Source organism: Notamacropus eugenii, chromosome 5 (genome assembly GCF_028372415.1).
Source record: "Notamacropus eugenii isolate mMacEug1 chromosome 5, mMacEug1.pri_v2, whole genome shotgun sequence".
Classification (NCBI taxonomy): domain Eukaryota; kingdom Metazoa; phylum Chordata; class Mammalia; order Diprotodontia; family Macropodidae; genus Notamacropus; species Notamacropus eugenii.
In genome coordinates this window covers 194625628-194635118 of record NC_092876.1, presented here as the reverse complement: position 1 = coordinate 194635118, position 9491 = coordinate 194625628, and the positions used below count along the sequence as shown (strand labels likewise).

The 9491-nt window shown below is 37.5% G+C and overlaps 1 long non-coding RNA gene across 1 annotated transcript; it reads right to left on the bottom strand.

The window, feature by feature from the left end:
• Positions 1-1369: 1369 nt before the first annotated feature.
• LOC140505617 (uncharacterized) lies at positions 1370-3712 on the bottom strand. The gene is made up of 2 exons (XR_011967580.1): positions 3408-3712; positions 1370-1932 (listed from the first exon to the last, which is right to left on the bottom strand). It is a non-coding gene; the product is annotated as an uncharacterized lncRNA (long non-coding RNA).
• Positions 3713-9491: the final 5779 nt, after the last annotated feature.

Genomic DNA, 9491 nt, shown 5'->3' with positions numbered 1-9491 from the left:
AATAACAACTAGGTTCTGGAGATATAAAGACAAAATATAACATTCATAGTCCCACGAGGAGCTTGTATTCCCTGGGAGTGAAACAAGTAAATGGATGAATAAATGAGAAATTAGAGACTGTGGTCAGACATAAGGTGAGCAGGGAGGCCAGATGGCAGAATGCTATCTGGGAGAATAGTCATGTCACCTCTGCAGCAGTGAATATTCCCAGCAGTGGAGAGGAAATAAACCAGGGAAGCATCCTCACCCTGGAAAGGCAGGCTATCCATTGTGAAGTTTAGAACATAATTAAGGATGAGGCTGGCAGTAGGGCAGGCAGGGCCTATAACTGCCCTTCAAGCTTCCCATGGTTGGAACTGGACATGGATAGGCCCTGCTCACACATAATTAAATGTAACAAGGTTTGAGACCTGGGGCCATCAACAATCTCATCACAAGATGGAGTGTTTCCAATATCTCCAAGGACTGTTCATTAGACCATCATGGCAGAGCCTCAACCATTTCACATACTTCCTGTCTGACAGATGTAAATACATAAGAATATGTGTGCACAAGCCTATCAGAGGATAGTTATTTGGTAAAACCCAAGAACTACTGCTGGTTCTTTGTGATTGGAAGGGTTTCCCAAACCAGGATGGCTTCTACCTTCTGAATCAGTCAGTCAGTGACTATAGAAATATTTGTTAAGCACATACTATATGTATTGTGACACACGAGAACAAAGATGAAATGTGGATAAAATAAAGATAAAGATGAAAAGAGAGATAGTCCCTGTCCTCAACGGGCTTACAGTTGAATGGGGGAAGAAATTACACAAAACGGGGGAGGGGTAGGAAGAAGGTAACTGGCATGGGAGGCATGATGGAGAAATCCAAAATCAATACAGCTGGTAAGAAATAAGGACAAGAATGTCCTGGTTTGTTGTTCTTGTTCAGTCATTGCAGTTGTGTCCGACTTTTCATGATGCCATTTGGGGTTTTCCTGGCAAAGATTGCCATTTCCCTCTCCTCCATCATGATGAAACTGAGGCAAATAAAGTCAAGTGATTTGGCCAGGGTCACGCAGCTAATAAGTGTCTGGGGCCAGATTTGAAGGCAGGAAGGTAAATCTTCCTGACTTCAGGCTTAGAACTCTATCCACTGAACTGCCCAACCTCCCCTTTCATTAGCTCATCCATTCTATATGTGACATAGTGTGACATAGTGCCATTAAGCACTTTTGAGATAGACCTTAAAAGGTCAGTTTCCTTGTTGAAAGGAAACTGAATATATAGGCCAGAAAAGACGCAGAATTTGGATAATTTTTTTCACATGATTTAGTCTATTCTCAGGTAGGATTGGGACCCTTATCATCAAAGATCACTCCAGAGAAGGTTTCACATATCTTCATTTATGGAAAGACTCTATCCTCAAGCTTTCCCTTGAATCTCATGACACTAACACACAGATTCCAAGTTTAAAATGTGGGAGAAAACACAGTAGATGGGTCTCTTGCTTATAAGCTTGAGGAATAAGAGGTGACAAATCAGAGAATTCAGATTTCTTCTAGTCCTGGCCCAGGTAGCCATTTAGAAATCAGAGAAGTCCACCTGGATTACATTCATAGCTTGCCTAAACTCCTATAGAACAAAGTTAGAGTCCCACGTCCAAAGCCCACTTTGGACTCAAGTCCCAGGCACCCTGGCTTCTCGAGGATTCCATGCTGGGCTGGCTGCTTCACTTGGTCTACAATCCTGGCTTCAAGGGTGCCATGGCGTGAACTCTTGGGTTCAGTGGTTACACTTTCAGCCCCTGAAAGTGAGAAGAGTAAACAGCACAAAACAGAAACACCCACCACCCAGACACTTCTTCCTCTCTCACCCATTCAGCTCATGATGCCCATATCATGGGTGAACTGTGAGCTTCACCCTCTGGAGGCAGCAGATAAGAGTAGCTGAAAAAAGAGGAAGAAAAAAACTATTACAGAAATACTTATAACAGTTTTTAAATATTAGGAAAAATTTGAAATTAAGGGTATGACCTTCTATTGGACAATGGCTAATGAAATTGTAGCACATGGATTTTTCAAAAATACACACACACACATATATGTTTCACATTCATTTACATATTGTTTTAAGCTTTGCAAATCTTTTTTTACCTACATTAGAGCTTCAAAATATCCTTGTGAGAAGGATTTTATTATCATACCCATTTTACAGAAGAAGAAACTGAGGTTTAACTTGAGCTAGTTCTTCCTGACTCTATTTGCAGCATTCTGTGCACTGTGCCAGGACATAAATTGGAAACACTGGTTTAGGGCAGAGCTATTTTTTCCTTTTCTTCTTATGGTCTAGAACAGAGTTTCTCAAAATGTTGTCTGAGGACTCCTAGAAATTTTAGAGACCTTTTCCTGGAGTCTGTAGTGACAAAGCTATTTTCATAATACTCCTAACATGTTATTTACCTCTAGAAATACTCCTCCGTTTTCCCACCAACATAACCATGTTAGGATGAATTTTCTTCGAAGATTTCAAGCAATATAACATATCACAACAGAATAAATGCAGAAGAACATATGAAAACCAAGTTGTCTTTTTAAAAGTCAGACATTATAGAGATCTGCAGAAATACATCATTACTCTTTTCACTTTTACTTTTAATTTGGAATAGGTAGCTATTTTTCACTACAAATATAAGCTATGTTAGCATATGGTGGGTTTATGATTATTACTATAAATAAATGTATTAAAGTTATCCCTTTTAATTTCTTATAAGGTAAATATCAATACATATAACCCACATAAGGAAAACCTCTTCGAGACCTTCAGTAACTTTTCAGAGTGTAAAAGGATCTGGAGACCAAAAAGATTGCAAACTGTGCATCTAGAAGAACAAGTTTTTTTATCCACTTTAGGTTAGAAGTCAATAGTAATAATTACTTGATAAACATGCAATCAACGCATTCTCTGTTAGTTACAAATGATACGAGTTATATTGGAATATAATTATCATTTTTTAAAGTACATAGACCCCAGCTGAAGAGGCTGTCCTATAGGGAGCTAAGCCCGACAAGAATTTTACATGTTACCATATGCATTGAAAGTTCCTGTGATAGGCTTCTACAGGATATCTCAGGCTATGTACAAGCACTTATTTAGCTCTGGAATATGCTTCTGCTACAGGCCACTACCAGTTGTGTTTTTTATCATGCCTCCTACCCCAACTACATGTAAAAACAAATTGTAAAATTCAGTTTTTTTAAAGTTTTGAGTTCCAAATTCTATCTTTCTGTCTCTCCCCTTACCCCTCCTTAAGATAGTAAGTAATCATACACATGCAACCATGTAAGACATATTTGTAAATTTGTCATTTTGTAGAAAAAGATTTGAACAAAAAAATGAAAGGAAAGAAAGCGAAAAATATTACGTTTCAGTCTGTATTCAGACAATATCAGTTCTTTCTCTGGAATCAGATGGTTTGCTTCATCATGAGTCCTTTGGAATTGTCTTAGATCATTGTATTGCTGAGAACAGCCAAGTCATTCACAGTTTTCATTGTACAACATTGCTGCTTCTACATACAATGTTCTCCTGGTTCTGCTCACTTCACTCTGCATCAGTTCTGGAGGGTGGGAAATGGGAAATTGCTTCTCTCATACTCTTCACCTTCTGTGCTTTGTGAACAAGGCAGGAGTAAAGCAAAAATGAGACCAATAAAAGCACAGAAAGCAGTGCATTGTTCTTTATTGACTGGCTCAGAGGTTGCACTCGAAACAAGATCTCATCTTTCTGAGTTCCAGGAAGTCTGCTATCTTAATGGTAGCTCCACTGGACCATAAAACAATTGCTATTTACACTCATTCTAAGCCATTGAAAACTAAACAATGAGTCACAGAAGCTTGGGCTGCTCTCTGCTTGCTGAATCTCACAAAACAAATGTATGATTTGTATACCTAATGCCAAGATAGATCACCTTAGTAATTCTAGATGTGAAATTGGAGTCATCATATGCTAGCTCCTTTGTGAAATGCTTCGAAAAACTTTTCTTCTTGTTCATTTCTCTTTCCTTGGTGATGAAGGAATTTCCAAGTAAATCTCCATCCTCCTCTCTTCTAAGTACATCATTCCTTGAATTGTCTAGGCTTCCAAATGCTTATAATAGTCACTTCTAAGAAACTTGATCATCTGCTGTTCTGAGTGGTAGTGTGCCTGTCACATGGTTCGCATTCACTAATAGAAAAAGACTATGGGCATTAATGAAACCTACCATAATTCCCAGTGGACCATGGAAAAGTCTGGAGAATAAGAATCTGATTGTGATTCTCCATACTGTTTTCCTTAGCAACTTTATTTATTCTAAAGGAGCTAACTTTTGTGGTATATGATTGTAATGGAATATTATTGTGCTACAAGAAATGATGAGCAGTGGATCTGTGAACTGATTCAACTATTCTGGAGAGCAATTTGGAACTATGTCCAAACTATGCTATAAAACTGTGCATATCCTTTGATCCAGCAACACCACTGTTAAATCTATATTTCAAAGACATCAAAACAAATGGGAAAGGATCTATTTACACAAAAATATTTTTAGCAGCTCTTTTTGTGGCTAAGAATTGGAAATTGAAGAGATGTCCATCAATTGGAGAATGGCTAAACAAGCTATGGTATATGATTGTGATGGAATATTATTATGCTATAAGAGAGGACAAGCAGGATGATTTCAGAAAAACCTGGAAAGACTTAAACGAACTGATGCAAAATGAAGCGAGCAGAACCAGGAGAACATTGTACGCAGTAACAGCAATATTATATGATGAAGAACTGTGAATGACTTAGTCTCAGTAATATAATGATCCAAGACAATCCCAAAAGACTAACAATGAGGCATACCATCTACCTCCAGAGAAAGAATTGATATTGTCTGAATATAAACTGAAGCATGCTAGTTTTTCACTCTTTCATTCTTTTTCTTTTATTTGAGACTTATCATACAAAATTACTAATATGGAAATATATTACATGACTGCACATGCATAACCTATATCTGATTGCTTATTGTCTCATGGAGGAGGGCAGGGAGAGAGTGAGGAATAGAATTTGGAGCTTAAAACTTAAAAAAAATGTTTAAAATTATTTTAATGTGCAATTGGAGAAAAATAAAATACTACATTCTATTTTTTAAACAAAGCAATGATGAGCAGGATGATTTCAGTAATACCTGAAAAGACTTACAGGAACTGGTGCAGAATAAAATGAACAGCTAGGAGAACATTGTACACAGTAACAGCAATATTATACGATGAAAGCTGTGAAAGATTTAGCTATTCTGAGCAACACAATAATCCAAGACAATCTCCAAGGATTCATGATGAAAAATGCTATCTGCCTCCAGAAAAAGAACTAATGGCATCTGAATACAGAATGAAGTATGCTATTTTTCACTTTTTTTACTTCTTTGATTTTTTTTTGTTTGAGCTTTCTTCCACAAAATGACTAATACGGAAATATGTTTTAAATGACTGCACTTGTATAATTTATATCAGATTGCTTATCACCTCAGGGAGGGGTGATGGGAAGGAGAGAAGAGTAGAATTTGGAACTCAAAACTGTAAAAAAAAAAAACTGAATGTTAAAATTTAATTTTACATGTAATTGGGTGAAGCATAAAAGATTATTTTTTAAATCAAGGATTTAACTTTCATGCAGATGGTACTACCCAAATATTGATCTAATGCAACCTCTTTTCTGAAGTCTAGTTCTCCATATTTAACTACACACAGGATAATTTATCTCAGCCATCAAGTTGGCATCTCACTGGCATCTCAATCTCAACAAGATAAAATAGAGTTCATCATCATTCCCCCTAACCTTTAGTTATTACCATTTGAACATGAGTTAAAGGGCCTGGGAATGTTTAACTTGGAGAAGACAAGATGAAGGGACATCATATCATCAATTACTTGAATGGTTTTTATTTGAAAGAGATTAAATTTTCCCTCCTTGACATCTCAAGAAACTTTTAGATGTAGAAAAGAGGCAAATTTAGCCTTGATATGAGTAAAACCTTCCTGACAAAGAGAAAAGTTTTGAAAAATGGGCTGAGATTGGCATTATTAGTTCCTCCTCACTAGATGTCTTCAAGCAAGCGTTGGATGACCACTGGTCAAATATTTTGCAGAACGAATAATTGTTCAGGTAAGATTGAACCATATCTTCACTGAGGTAGATTCCTTCCAATTCTGAATTCTGGGAAAGGCAAATAAATTATAATCCAAAGGAAAACTGGACAAGACATGGAGATATGTTGCTTCTTATAAATTTTTCTCAGTCACTTTAAAATTTAAATCTCTATAATTATAAATTAAATCTCTGTAATTTCAGAGATGGAATGGCCACTTATGTATATAGAGAACATTTCTGTTTCCATCTGGAGCATTCAATCCTATAGAAAATTTTAAAAGTTTAGGTCTCTAGTTGACATAGGATCCACCTATGGCCTCATTGCTCTAGTCACTCAAGGTCCATTAGCTAAATTATTTTTATTTTTTAGAGTTTTCCTAACAAGGTAAGAGGGCAGATAAATGATACAGTGGATAGAGTGCCAGGTCAAGAAGTCTTATCTTCCTGAGTTCAACTCTGGCCTCAGACACTTTCTAGCTAATTGAACCTGATTAACACTGTTTGCTTCAGTTTTGTTGTCTCTAAAATGAGCTGGAGAAAGAAATGGCAAACCTCTCTGGTATCTTTACCAAAAAACTCCCAGTCTGATTCCAACTGGACATGACTGAAAAACAATAACTTATAAGATACTTGGATACCCTAACTTCCTGGGCAGAGTACCTCTCTGCTGCATGGAGATATAAATTGAATTAAAATCTCAAATGGCATTTGGTGTAAAAGGAAGGTATATAATCTACTCTGCCCATATACAGGTCTCATCATGGCTCTGTTCTCTAGCAGAGCTTCTTCTTGTCATGAATATGCATTTCCGAACTATCATCACTTGGGCCCTGAGGCAAGCAACAATTTGGGTGATTTAAGAGGATCCAGCATGCTCCCTGGTTTCACAAAAAAATCATAGCAGTCAGTCTGAATCAGGGATTTTATCTGTATGTGATTTCACCTGAATCTACCTGACTAGGAAGTTTATATTTGTCCATCTCCATGACAACCGAGAATGAACAGAGTAGTACTCAGTTAAAATTCAGTGCTGATAAGCACCAGGAGGACATTTAATTTTTGTTTTATTGATGGAAAGAGTGGTGAAAAGGGTAAATTTATTTATGCCAACAACCAAATTTTGTTTGTGATGAGCTTTACAAAGCATACATTTTATTAGGCAAAGGCCACAGCCCATCACAGACCTACAAGGAAGCATCAAGCAACCCTCCTGGGAAGCAGTGGAAACAGATGAGAGGCTCAGAGAGCAACATCAACATGGGCCCCAGAGGCTACATCTGCTCAACAGCAGCTGAAAGGGAAAATATAGCTGCATCAGGCAGGAGGACTGACCTGGTGTGCTGCAGCTGGGCTTCAGCAAAAGAAATTTCGCATTGGGACTTCAATGCTGCTTTTGCCTAGTAACTCAGGATGCTGGCGTTGCAGGAAAAAATCTTTTTCTTTGCTTATCCCCTTAGGCATGAAAGAATGGAGCTTTTCTTTTAGTTCAGTATGAAATAAGTTGTTGGTTGTTGAGTTTGTCCTTCATTCTCGAAGAGGGCCATGACATCAAGACGATGACATAGCTTGCACTTGACTTTAATGTGAGTGAGGGAGTGCAAGGTCACCCACCTCACTTTCTTCTCCTGAGCCATCTGGGTGGCCTGATAGTCATCAGGATGACTGGAGATGGCCCAGGATGCAGTGGGAGACCCTGACCCTTTCAGGCTACAGTCTTATCACATTCTCACTTTGAGTGAGATACTCCCATTCAATGAGTAGGCTTTTTTTTTTAAATTTAATTTTATTATTATTATTTTTTAATGTTTAACAATCGCTGCCATAAAATTAAGATTTTATCCTCCCCACACCTACCCCCCACTACCCCCCTCCCTCCCCACGACTGCATGCAATTCTGTATAGGTTCTACATATATTTTCCTATTGAGTACATTTTCACTATAGTCATGCTATGTAGTTGAACTACAATAAATGGAAATCATATAACAAATCAAAACATGATACATAAAAACACATACACACACAAACATGATCTGCTACATTCTGCAAATGACTTCCATATTTCTTTCTCTGAGTGTGGAAGGCATTTTGCCTTAGAAAACCACCACTGGGATTTTTTTTTTTAAGAAGTTCTTGCATTATTACGAAATTCCAAGTCTACCAGAAAAAACTCTCGCACACTGTGGTCATTGCTGTGCACAAAGTTCTCCTGGTTCTTCTCCTTTCACTCAGCATCAGGTCATATAAGTCCTTCCAGGCCTCTCTGAAGTCTTCTTGTTCATCATTTCTTATGGCACAATAGTACTCCATTACATTCATATACCATAATTTATTCAGCCATTCCCCAATTGATGGACATCCCCTTGACTTCCAGTTTTTGGCAACTACAAAGAGTGCTGCTATAAATATTTTTGTACATGTGGGACCCTTTCCCATTTTTATGATCTCTTGGGGAAACAGTCCTAGTAGCGATATTGCTGGGTCAAAGGGTATACACATTTTTGTAGCCCTTTGGCCATAGTTCCAAATTGCTCTCCAGAATGGTTGGATGAGAATGAGTAGGCTTCTTGAAGTAGTTACTCAAGGGATGGCCCCTTTTAATAAAAGAAAAAAAAATAACCAAAAAAGCAAAGTGGGAGAGGATGGACCCCAATTTTACCTAAATGAAATATCATCATCTCCTGAAGGACAAGGAATATCATCATCACCAATAAGCATTTATTAAGCATTTACTTTCTCTCATCTTTTACTGGAAGACTTTCCCAACCCCTCTTCATTCTAGTGCCTTCCCTCTGTTAATTATTTCCAATTTATCCTGTATATACTTTGGTTTTTATATATATATATATATATATATATATACATATATATATATATATATGTGTGTGTGTGTGTGTGTGTTAGCATAAATTTGTTTCCATGTTGTCTTCCTCTATTAGATTGTAAGCTCCTTGAGGGCACAGATTGTCTTTTGCCTATTTGATTTATTTATAGTGCTTAGCACTGTACCTGGCACATAGCAGGCACTTAATAAATACCTACTGGTTGATATCAGGCACTTCATTAAGCTTATAAATGCTTGTTGACTTTCTTGGCAAAGAAAGGCAAAAACAATCCCTGTCCTCAAGGAGCTTCTATTCTAATGTAATGTATTATTCTAATACAAAAAAGCAGCTAGGTGGCACAGTAGGTACGGTGCTGAGTCTGGAGTCAGGAAGACTCCTCTTCCTGAGTTCAAATCTGACCTCAGACACTTACTAGTTGTGTAACTCTGGGCAAGTCACTTAACTGTCTCAGTTTCCTCATCAATAAAATGAGGTGGAGAAGGA